The following is a 13,422-nucleotide window of genomic DNA, read 5'->3' on the forward strand; positions in this document are numbered from 1 at the left end:
TAGAGTTGTTAATTTCCAGCAGAATTCCCATTGATATAAATTGGAGCTCTGTGCATGGATTGAGATATTTGGAATGATTCTTGAATGGAGAGGGGTTTATGTTTTTGTATTTCAATGACTGTCACCACCACTTCAGAAGACTGTCCACTATGATTAATTATAGGGGGAAAAAATAAACAGACTGCTGGCTTCACAATGCAAGATGAAAGGTTTGTCTGAGTGATAAAGATAAAATCAATGAGCTTGAATGGTTTCTTTCATCAACTTAAATTACATTTTGTTTACCAGCTTGTGAGCCTAAAACTTGCCAAACATTATTTTTAATCAATAAGGCCTACTTATCAGATGGATTTTACTACCTTCCTCCACATTTCACTATGGTATGAGGCATACCATAGTTAATGCAGCAGCTGATGGTTCAAGGCGATGAATATAAGACATTCAATTCTGAAATGTATGTTGCACATTGAATTGTATCTAAGTTGGATTTCTATGGAGTCGCAGTAGGAATGTAAAAGAACCAAATGACTGACTGAAGGTCTGAGTAATAAACAGTGGAATTAGGGTTAGTAATGGTTATAGCTTATGCATTGTTTTCATGATCAAGTACATCGGAATCATTATATATAGTCTCTGTTGCTTTTGCTCCATATGAAATTGATAAGTTTAGTAATTCTGCTCTTGGGTTGGGAGCAGGTGCCCTGCTTAATTATAATAGACTCTGATCTAGTTCTCTAAAGCATAAAAAATAGTTGGCCATGCACACAAGAGCATTCCATTTAAAATTAATATCTAATAAAGTAAAACACAGAGCTCCTCATAGTCAATTTGCTGTTTTTAAAAAAAAGTCAGCAACCTCCAAACTGGGTCATTTAAAGGAATATAAAGATACCCTAAGGCCAGTGGCTACAACAGACCTCTGCTGGGATGGTGATGTATTATTACGATCAGTCTGGAAGAGCAGAACAAACAAGGATTCTCAAACAGCCCATTTGCTTGCTCCGCTACAATTTTTCTATGTTACTAACCTCCTCTTTCTTCCCCCATTCCCCATTAAACTATACATTTCTTTAGGGAAAAAAATAGAAGTAAATACTTAATCACCCGAACAAATCAGTGAATCTAATTGATGCAAATCTTACACCCATATCAACATAATAACAGTTCTAAACAGTTGCTATCATGTATCTGACAGGGAAGAACCCATTGGTGATCACTGCGTTCTGATTCTCTTACTGGTGATAAAACTCCAGCATAGTAAGAACTTTCAAACAAAAATTCATAAAAGAAAAGAAAGGTGTTGTAAGCGGTAACAAGAAAAATAAAGATTTCACTAAAACGAATGAAAAAAGAGCCTAGAAAACACAATCTGGCTCTGTGTCACTGATTCCTGCATATACCTAACACAGGCAAAACTCCCATTTCCTTCAACTATAGCCAAACAAGTTGGTGGGGTGCAGGGAAAAAGCTGTAAGCCCTATGGGGGGACAGCTCCAAGGCAGAGGGCAGGAGTAGCACATGGCAGTGGGCGGAGGGACAGCTGAACTGCCGGCAATTGATAGCCTGCTGGGCGGCTGCAGCACAGGGAACTTAGGGGAGCAGGAAACTGATGGGGGGCTGCCGATCCACCCAGGTTCCAAGCCCCCACCAGCTAGCTCCCACGGGCTGCTCTTCCAGCAAGCAGTTGACAATCAGGCGGCTACCAAACAACGTTATAAGGGAGCATTGCACAACTTTAAATGAACATGTTCCCTCATTGATCAGCAACAAAACAACGTTAACCAGGACGACTTTAAGTGAGGAGTTACTGTATAATGCAGAACCTCCTACTCAGTCTATTGATATCTACCAACTTACTTACACCACAACATTTGCTTTTAAGAAGAACTGCTGACCTCAAAAAGGGCGTGTGACTTGAAAAAATAGGGATTGAGTCAAAGCTAAATGAGTACATTTGCTATCCTGGAAATATGTCCAATTACTATAGAAAAATATCAAATTTCATAATGCCATTGTATAAATCAAAGGTATGTGCTTAACTGGCATATTGTGATCAGTTCCAATTAACCTATTTCAAAAAGTATAAAGAAAAATTGAGGGCTCAGAGGTAAGTGCCCAACATAATTAGAGGCATGGAAGGATTTCCATAGGAAGAAAGACTGAAAAGATTGGGCCTGTTTTGTTTAGAAGGGAGATGAATTGGAGAGGACGTAAGAGGTATTCAAAATAATGGTTTAGAGAAGGGAAATCATACACTTCTGTTTTCCATTTCTCATAACACAAAAAAAGGAAACAAAAATGAAAAACAAAACCAATCAAGAATCAAATATCAGATAGCATCAACAATGCAGAATTGTATGTAATTAGAGGCAGAAATCTGTACAAATTAAAAGGCACGATACCATATACATCTGAGAATCATAGAAGTAATCTGCCTTTAACAATATTCTCTGTTAAAAATGTGATTTGAATGTCTTAATATTTGGATACGTTAAATGTAACATTTAGGAAGAGTAGTGGGTAGGTAGAAATCATCTTAATTCATCTTGTTGCTGTGCCACCAGCTGTGTATATTTCTCCTGTGATGTTCTTCTTGATTATACCTTTTTGAAATTTTTAAATGTATCAATTTAAAATTTTGGTTGCTGGGATACCAGACTGAAGTTGGCAACTGTGCGGATCAACACTTCATGTTTTGTGAAAACTTGCAGTGGATTGAATAGACACGGAATAAGTCTAAGTATATATCCAGATATCTGTAGAATAAAGGGAGTAATCAGCAGTGATTACAATTGTTCCAAAATAATTGGGTGCAGCATCTTCCAGAAACAGAATGTCACGTTGAAAGCTGGATGCCCTCTTCCTCTTCCACTGGCAGAAGAGAACACCAGCAGAACTAGGCAGTGAAGCATGGAAGTGGGTATCCAGAGCTCATATGAATGCTTCCCCTCTTCTCCTGGAGCCTGCTGAAGTTCCTTCTCGGTACTGAATAGTTGGGCCTGTGTGGATCAGAAGGGGCATGTCTAGACGAGGAAAGGTGGCACTAGAACTGCATGTGGCATACGCCCTTCTGACTGCAATTCCCCATCACACCATGCTTTTGGAGAGAGAGGGGGCTTAGGTGCAAGAGGAGGGGATAGTCAAAGATAGCCTGGACTCCTGAGGATGATGTAGTGACAGCCTCCAGTTAAACCATGGGATCTCTGAGGTTCAAGCCAAGTATCTGCAGAGTCTGCTTCTAGGCCATATCCCCTCCTACTCCCATCTTTTTTCCCCCTTGCAAGGTTAGAAATCCCTCCCTCCTGAGGGGAGAATGGGAAGAAAATTGTGAATTAAACCTTTTTGTCTGAGTAAAGACTGCAGGAAGGGCCTATTGTTGGTAAAGCGCATTGCAGATGAAAGGTGCTACAAAATTGATATTCCAATACACAGCTCTACATTTGCGAAAGAGGAAGGTGTCACAAATCAGGAAGCCAGAAATGTATTTTTACCATGTTACAGAAAGTGAGTCAGGAATAATTGAGGTGTCCATGCATAAGAAAAGAGGTGGTTATTAAATGGAGGAGATAAAAGAGGAATAAAATGTAAAAGGAAATAAATAACAAATGGTTTGTTTGTAGGGCAGCATTACCTTGATACCATACAACAGGAGGGGGTTAGGATTCAGGACTGTGGTATGGTTCACTAATATTGATTAATCACCTTTTTTTTCAAACGTGCTACAGTTAAAACATTAATAGCAGTCAAAACACCACACAACATTAATGTTGCCTTTTAAAGAAAATGTTTGTGACACAGTGCACACTTCCAGATTGAGGCTAGCGTGGAGTGAAGCTTTCTTACATAAAAAATTACCACTGCAAAAATGTTTTATTTGCTTTTCTATAGTACTCCACACCACCGTATCTGAGCATCTCCAAACATTAATGAATTTAACCTCACAGCACTCTGCAAGATAGGGAAGTGGTGAGCTATATATTTTCTAAAAGCATCTGGAAGCCTTCAGGCATGTGCATCCATACATTAGCATTTATTTATAATAGTATTTTTAAAATTTCCTCCTTAGCATTTGAGTACTAGCAGTCTTTATCATGTGGATAAGAGACCAAGTCATAGGAGCATTTTGAGAAACACTATGTCTTGGTATTTGGGGTTTGTATATGCTCTGTAGTAGACATAATACCTCAGCTGTACGAACATCGAGGTTATTGTTGCAAAAATGTCTTAACCTTTGCTGCTGTCAAAAAAAGTCCAGACTTGGGTGCTGTTTTAAGGAAATGTTTTCAGAAATGCTGAACACCTGCATCTCCAAATGAAGTCAGTGAAAGTCGTGAGTACTCGGGACTTTTGATAAACAGACCCATTGTGGTTATAATTTCTGGTTCCTGGCATGTACATCTTCTTATGACTCTCTCCACAGTCATACACACTAACTCTTTGTAAGTCTTTTTGAACTGTGGTGAAAGTAAATCAATTTGCTTACAAAACCAATAGTATTCAAATCATGATTCATTACATTTCTTTTCCCTCTTGGATTCCTTCAGATCCTTTTTTATGTAGACAAGGAACAGAAACACTGACAACATAGCTCTGAAAGGGTGCTTCCCAGAGTTGGAAAATGCCAAATTATTCACTGTTGATGTGGGCAGTATCCACAGTGCCTGGATGGGAATTGAATATTCTGCCAAAAGTGGCCCCCTACATCCTGTATTTCCAGAAGATTTTGAATGTCGTGTCCTACCCATGTGCCATTTTGAGATCTGCACAGATGTGCCTATTTCCTCATCTGAAAATGAAGATATATGTGACCAAGAAGCAAATGTTTTTTTCCCTAAAACACAGCACCCAAGTCTCGACTTTTTCAGGGATACTCAGTAAAGAATCCTGGCTCTTTAAAAATAATGTTAGGAATGTGCCTTCTTTAGTGGAGAAATCCAAGAGGTGTGTTTGCCTACAAATTTTGCATGCAGCTGCTCTGTGCAAAAACATATTGAAATGACCATTATCCAATCCTCCCACTCCTCCATGCCTGTTTATTTGCTTCACCCACCTGTTGCATCTTATCTTAAACTAAGGTTGTAAGCTCTTTAGAGCAGAGACTGTCTTGTATTTTATATGTCTGTACAGTGTCTAATTCAATGGGGATTGGTTAGGGGCTATGTAGTAGTAATAATAACAACAACAATAATTAATATAATTAGCAATCTGGTGATATGATTTTCTGGTCTGGTGATTACAAGAGGCATGTTAGTAGTGATCTGTTAACAAGCACTGTGGATACATCCAATTATATACCAGCTCAAGTTTACCATTTAGTTAATAGGGCATACAAGTCCATGATGACTTTGCCCTGAAGATGACTACATTAGCTGTCAACTATTATTTGATTGGTTATCAAAGGAAACTATAACTTTTCTGAGTATATGAAAAGATCAACTTCCAGGGTATTCATAATAGATATTGAAAACAAAAACAGCACCGGTTCATCAAGAAGCTCTTTAGATTGTTCTTAAATGGATCTTCTCAATTTAGGATATTACTATTGTCTTTAATAATATTACCAGCATTATAGTCTGTCTGTCCCTCAATTATATCTTTGCATCATTGTCCTTCATTTTATTTGGATGGTGCTTTTTATTATGAAATAACTTCATAGGATATCTACTTGGGTCAAACTTGAGCTGATTGAATTATATGGCACATATTATAACAATATAATAATTTGTCTAATGACACTATTTTTCTCTTTGTGGACATTCCGTGATCAAACTGCAATTTTCACTTATTTATACATCATCTTAATTTAACTGATTCACTTCTTTTGCAATTTTTTTAAGGCTCTGTATTGATTATGATCAGTTCACTTGCAAGTACTTAGTACTCAATGTACTCCTAGCTTTGGTGCTAGTAAAATTTTACTGCTCGAATGTCCAGGAAAAGTGAACACATAGAAATTTTCTGGTTGATTGAAATATCTTGATTGTTGCCAAACCATACTTCAGGAACTAAAACTGGCTATAATTAACTGTTTGTTGATTTGTATAGTACCTGCTTGATTAAATAAGGGCCCAAATCCTGGGCTGCATTCAAGGTGGGTTCTGCACAGTGCAAAGGGTACTTAATACTCAAGTGCGTGTTGCTGCAAGGGACCCTCCTGATAGTCTGGGATCTATGGGACATAGAGATGTTCTGGCCACAGCCCCTTTCCTTTGGTCATATCCTTACACTGGTGGCTAGTAGGGTGGTGGCATAAGAATTGCCACCGTGGTTTTACGCCACTAAGGAATTTTCCTATGCTGCAGGAATCCTCCACAGGAATCCTCCACTCCTCGCTTTAAGGCTGCTTTATGCCACCTTCCACACATCAGAGAATCTGGACCAGTATTCATTAAAAATATTAAATATTTATTCCTGCCTTGTGGTTTTAATAAGGATTCTCCCAGAATCTCTTGATACCTTCTGAACTCCTAATTGCAAGGATACGCTGTAAGAAGCAGTGACCTTTCTTGATAGTTGCTATAAAACTCACATCTTTGACATTGTTTTTTTTTTCAGTTGCCAATGCTATTATAATGATGTGATGGGTGAATCTTGGCAGATTTATCATGCGTCGTAGGCTTTTATCAATTGCTTTTATTTCCCTGGCCTGGATTATGAATGGGCTGTTACAGTCATGCAGTTTGAGTTGGTTCTGTTTTTAATTTTCCCCTTTGGGTCAACTTTCCTCTCTGATTCATCTTTGCTTTTCCTAACAAGTGTTTGTTTGGGGGAATTCTGTGTAATCTTCTGGGAAAGTATCCTTTAGCTGCCAGTGTACTGATTCTGTTTTTCAGTGATTCTTAGCCATGGTCCTCATCAAACATCATTTAATGACTTGCTTAAGACAGTGAGACATGGGGATGGTGTTGAGTAATTTTCTTTGTGCAGTATAAGTTGTGCCTATTTACAGACATTAAGCATTTTTGTTTTAGACGAAGCAGTTTATCACGCTGGTTATTAATTTATGACCTACTGTTAAAACCAGCTATTCCAAAATAGCATCTGGCTGAGCCTTTACTCTGAATGTATTAATTTACTCTTGCAACTCATATATTAGGTACTATGCACTTTACTGCAGTGGAATTACATTACAGGAATCCCTAGCTGATTTCTTAAGGTGTCTTTTAAGTCCACTTATGCTGCTGTAGGGATACTTTAGAGAGGCAAGGATCTGGCCCCTTGTTTCTACCTACAATTTTCTTAGCTGAAGAATTACTTGATGTTCTGTAGGCAAATTTTACTTTTTTCCCACAGCAGGTTTATCTTTATGTAAAATTGCTGCTTTTTAGATGTTACTCTATATAGTGAAACATTTGGATGTTTGTTCCTGCCATGTCCTCTGTACTTTATTTCACTTATTCCAGTAATGTGTAATGTACAATTTGTGACACTGATTTCTTTGTTTTCTATTGGTTGCTGTTTTGGTAAAAGTATGCATTTCTTATGTTTCTATTGACATTCTTTCAGGGCCCATTGTTTCATTTGAATTGAATTTCTTATTGTTCCAGTCCTTTTGCCAACATGTCTGGATATTTATTTCACTGCTCTCTCCAGTAAGCATCTTCCCACTAAGGTCTTGCATCATGGGATACATATTTATAAATACTAATCTTATGAATCTTTCTAGTGTATTTTGAATGGGTATGTGTGGTTTCTTCCCATGAAAAGACTGATCTCTCCTGAATGTAAACAAGACCAAAATCGTCCTATTTCTGTCTGTCTATAATTTAAACAGCTCAGTTTCCCCTATGCAGAAATGGAATGAGCCAGATTCTGACATCAGTTTCATTCACTGATATAACAATGGAATTACTTCATATTTGTGTAGATTTGTACAGAATTTGACGCACTTATTGTTGGAGCTGTGACATAAATATTGCAAAGACATTTCAAACATGCCTGAGCGATTCCTTTTAAGGTGACTCGCACAGGACCAAATATGATTCAAAACTCGGAATCTCTTTCTCATATGCTGAAAGGGGTCTTTTAATATTTTACAACAAAGTAACAGCCTCAGTAAGACAATGATGGCTCTCACAGGAATCACCAAACTGCATCAGACCAGTGGTCCATCTAGACGAGTGTCCTGTCACCAACAGTAGCCAGTACCAGAAACTCCAGAGAAAAGTACAAGAAACCATTTGGTGAGGTGCTGATCCATCTTGCTGAACAGTTCATCTGTTCTTCACCATCTGTCAGAATCCAAAGGATGATCTTGTCCAATCCACATAAACAGCTTCTAGCTGACAGTAGAATCCTAAAATATGTACGTTCAATCCACATGTTGAAATCCCCACCTTGGAAGAGAATAATATCGTCAAGTCTACTGGTTTCCATTGAAAGGTATAAGGACATAGCAGTCTTTTTTTCTTTCCCTTAATGAGTACAGTGAAAAGGTTTATATTTTCATATTTCTAAGAATTCACATAAAGAGACAGCAAAATTTGATTAGCTTAAAAATCAGGCTCATTTTTCCCCTTTAATAACATCATGAGAGGAAGATTGGTCCTTTATCTTACACACAGCTCATCCTCAATTGTCTCAGCACTCAATTCAGCTTTCAGCATTGTTTATGTCAGACAAAGCCTGCTCCATTTTCCAGTGTATGCCACTGAGAGTAGAATGGATTGAAATATACAATTACATTTTTGCACAATAACAATTAAAAAAAATCTGTATGAGAGGATTATTTAAGCAAGATGGTGTGCCTTGTTCTGTCTGCATTCATCCTCTGCCCCAATAATTGAGCAATCAAGAGTATTTTTGAGGGGAACAGGATAGCCTAGGAATGATCATTAGGATACTGAGTCTCTCATCTCTTTGCTGTTAGTTGAACTATGGCTGCACTGGTAGATTTTGACCAGATATAATAGCTGATCTGTGGCTTGTATGAATTAAATTGACTGTCTCAATCTAGTTCCTAAAGAACATGGGCTAAATTTAAGCATTCTTTCATGTGCCAGGTTTCCACCGATGCAAATTCTAATGCATGTGTGAATTGAGCACATACTTTTGAAAATTTGATCCCAAACGTCCCCATGGAAACCTCTCCACATAAACTGAAACTCTACTTACTGGCATTCTTTTGGACAGTCTCTACAGACAAACCAACAACTGAACGTGCGGGAGGCGAGTGTGTGTATGGGGGGATTTTCTCACTCTTAGAGGATGAGATTTGTACAAGTCAGGAGTCCGACATATGGTACATTGGTGTGGGATTGTGGGAATGCTTGAATTTCCACTGTGGACTTTTTCTGCTGTTTTAGTGAGTAAACAGAATTTAATTTTCCATTGCAATCAATCTACCATGGATTAAGTTAGTGACATTTTAAAAAGCTGTTTACAGACGTTGCAATACAGTGGGCCAATTTTTGTTCATATTTCCCAAGCTTTCTTTAGACTATCAACTCTTCAGGTCCAGGATTGTTTCTTTTCTGTTCGTACATCACCCAGTACGATGGGGCCCCAGTCCTGATCCAGGGTCTATTATAATATAAATATTTACTGCTTTTGATGGAAAGGCTATGGGAATCCATGCAGGGGTTTCAGACTCTTCTATAGGAGTACTTGTGGCACCTTAGAGACTAACAAATTTATTAGAGCATAAGCTTTCGGATGCGAAGTGGCCTGTAGTCCACAAAAGCTTATGCTCTAATAAATTTGTTAGTCTCTAAGGTGCCAAAAGTACTCCTGTTCTTTTTGCGGATACAGACTAACACGGCTGCTACTCTGAGACTCTTCTATGTGCTTTTGGGCTCTGTAGGGGCTCCTCGCACTCCATCAGGTGAGGAGATTTCTAGGCAAGGTGCAGCAAATGTATCCATGACAATGCAAGTCCCCTGTGAAGTGAGCAGCACAGCAACCACTGAGGCCTTTGTACATTCCATGCTGTATTGGCAGCTGTGGAACAGATCCAATGCAGCCTTGTGGCCTGGGACTGAAGGGGAAGATTCAGCACCTCTGACAACCAAGGAATTTCCTTACTCATAGCCTTACTTGGGATGTTCACAGGGAGCAGGATGTACCCCAGTGTTTAACCATAATAAAGATAAAACCCAAATCCCCTTCAAGATTGGACAGATGAATAAACAGAATGCTGTTTCACTTCCACTATTCTCCAAAATAGTGGCTCGTGATTAGTATGCTTTTTAGTCAGTCACTGTACTCTGAAATGAACAATAAAAGATGAAGAAGCATTGCATGTTACATTATACAATCTCTGGTGTGCAGTTCCACGTAGGGCCATTTATGTCCTTAAAAGGAGACAGGTTTTAGTTTGCTGTTATGATGGATGTTTAGTGGTTTTATTGCATCAATATAATTATAAATTATGTTTCTTTAGGACAGGGTCTGTTTTATGTATTTTCATTCATGGTTGTATTGTCTTTTTCACAAGGCTAATGCCATAAGCAAAATAAAGCTCAGCTGTACATTTTTATAATCGGTGAGGCTATCAGTTGACAGAGTAAACAAGTCTACTTGCTATCTTCATTATCACAAAAAACTATTCAAATGTAAATAAAATCTTATGATAATTTCAGTGTAGTTAATTCAAGTTGAATGGCTTCACTTAGGTTTTTTTTGGTCATGGTTGCCATGAATGTCCCTATTTTACATTCTACCATCAGAAGACACTCTGAGACTCCATTCCTTCCTTCCACAAAAAGCTATCTGCTGCACGTGACATTATCTGTACAATGACATCATTAATGGTTTATCTGTGGCGGCCTTGCGGGAGCTCAGACAATACTGTATCATAACGTGATCAAAATTTGAATGATTGTCCTTATTGTTATGTCTTTTGTTCACATTTCTACTGCCACTCTCCCCCAAAGAGGTGTGAAGAGATTTAGCGTCTGTGGCTGCAGTTTTCCTTCTATCCTGACATTTTGCACAGTTTACTGTATATTGTACATGTGGATTCTCTTAAAAAATAAAATCAGCTAATTTGAGGTGTGTGGAATCCTGACACATTTTGGGGGATGGAGGAGGCTCAAAAAAAGGGGGGGGGGAATTTAATGTGGTTGTCTGACACATTATGAGCATAATGGAAGGATTTGTGATAGTGTAACTAGTCCACAATCCATAAAGTAGAAGGGATTTGCACAATATATTGAAACAGATTTTCCAAATCTGCTTTCTAAATAGGCATAAAAGGCATTTTTCAAGCTACCAGAAATATGTCTGAGCTACTTGCAAGACTGCCTCCCTCTTCATGATCACAGCATCCTACAACAGCTGTGTTCCATGGAACAACAGAATTGACAAGCACAAGAGTGGATCTGTAAGCTTGGGATATGGAGCCCTTCTTGGCATCAGGTCCTTGTCTATGGAATTCACTCATGAAAGACAGCAGTATGATCCTGAATCTCTCTGCCTTCAGAATGAAATGTAAGTCTCATTCTTTGCCTGAGCTTTCATTTAGAGATGGGTGTGGAATGAGGAGAGAGAGAGAAGGTGGCAAACTCCTGCTAATTGGGAAAGGGGAGGAAGAGAAACAGAAGACCTCATTTTTAAGTACTTTTTTGAAAGCTGCCTGGACACTGTGGACATGACCCTGGTATAGACAGGTGGATATTCAGATAGATATAATAAGCCACTATTACTAATGCAAATTCTAAACTAGTCTACTGTAGCTAACGTAGAAGGAGCAACAGCTATATAAAAGAGCCACATTAAAAAGTCATCCTAATGGTCAAGTAAACAAGACCCAGGATCCATCCCTGCTCCCACCGAAGCCAATGGAAATTTTATCACTCAGGACCTCAGTTAAGTTCCTTTGCCCCCACCCTGCCTACAAGGTTCATATACTCATATATGTGAACAATGAATTTAGGAAATTATCTCTGCTTTTGTATTCTTTAACTTAACTTTTGAAGTGGCCAACTGTTTTTCATGTTGGGTCTTTTTATACATATTGAGGCTTTAGTACGGTGGAGCTGTATTTTTGTCCCCCCTCCCCTAACTTGGCTCCTTTACAATATGTGAAATGTTTTGGATCAGAACTGCCTTTAGTAGAGAGAAGCCAAAATCAGAGGCATTTGAGGGTTGTTTCAAATTCTAGGTCAGATCTGAAGCTGCAGCTTTCTGGTTCTGGCTGAGAGGTGGCTGACATTTCCAGAAAATGGCCATTCTGGTAAGATTTCTGCCCAAGAATACGGAACCCCTCTTGTGAGGTTTCTCCCATTTAAAATGGTGGAAAGTTCTTAAGATCAATTGATTTAAAAAACACCTTACAGGTTTCAGCATCATCAAACCCTAAGCCCTGATTTGGTTTTGAACCAAACCTTCCAGCTCTGGATCCATAACCTCACCTCTGCCCATTTCCAGGCTGTAACATAATACATAATCAATTAACTTTATTTAATATTCCTGCATGGCAAGATTATCCACACAATACTAGCTAAACTTCCAGTGCCCTGGCAAAGCAAGCACAAGGCTTGGTATAAAATCTGGGGTGAATGCTCTGGGTAGTCTCTGCTATGGTTGTTCTCTAATCAGAAAGTGGGAGGGGAAATTTTTCCAGCCCATCAGTTATGACTATAAATTAACATTTTATAACCATCCATTAATTATTTTAATCTCTTTGTGCTCTCTCTGTGCGATATAGCCAAATTCGGCTTGCAGGTACATTGATGTAAATTTGGAGTAATGCCACTGAAAGCAATGGAGTGTAAATGAAAGTGAATTTGGCCCATAAATTGTCTTACAAACCTCCAAAAGCTAGCAAACTCTTAAGAAGGGTTAACCTGCATAGTTGTTACAGGGGAAAAAGCAGTGATTTTGGCACTGACCTTGAATTTCTGTGTGTGCTCTTGTGTGTTTATACATATACACATTTTTTCTTTAGTAATTAGATGTTTTAACCCTTCTTTCAAGGGTTAGGGTCTCTGGAGATTTGTAAGAAAATTGTAACATTTATGGGCCAAATTCTGTTCTGATTTACACCATTGATAAATCCTGAGTAACTCCATTGATTTCTATGGAGGTACTCTGGGATTTACATTGGTAACTGGGAACAGAATTCGGTTCATATCTCCCACACAGCACACTGGGGTAAAATAATTCATTGATGATCATAAAATGTTAATTCACATAAGACTTTTGGAGGTGTGCCCAGTTCTACAGCCATAACACTATTTAAATGATTATTAGTGAATTAAATGGTACCTTTTGAAAACATCAAGTTGCTTTCTAAATTACAAAATTATATTGTAGATATACAGGAATCATTTTAACAAGCAGCAAAATGGGATGTAATACAGCTATCCTTATAATATGGCCAGAAGCACAATAGTACCTCAGACAGTGGAAGTAGTGATGTCTACTTAAGCACCTAAATGTCTATCATGGTTGGAGGCAACAAGGAGTAAAGGTTGTCTT

Source organism: Trachemys scripta, chromosome 10, assembly GCF_013100865.1.
Source record: "Trachemys scripta elegans isolate TJP31775 chromosome 10, CAS_Tse_1.0, whole genome shotgun sequence".
NCBI lineage: Eukaryota > Metazoa > Chordata > Testudines > Emydidae > Trachemys > Trachemys scripta.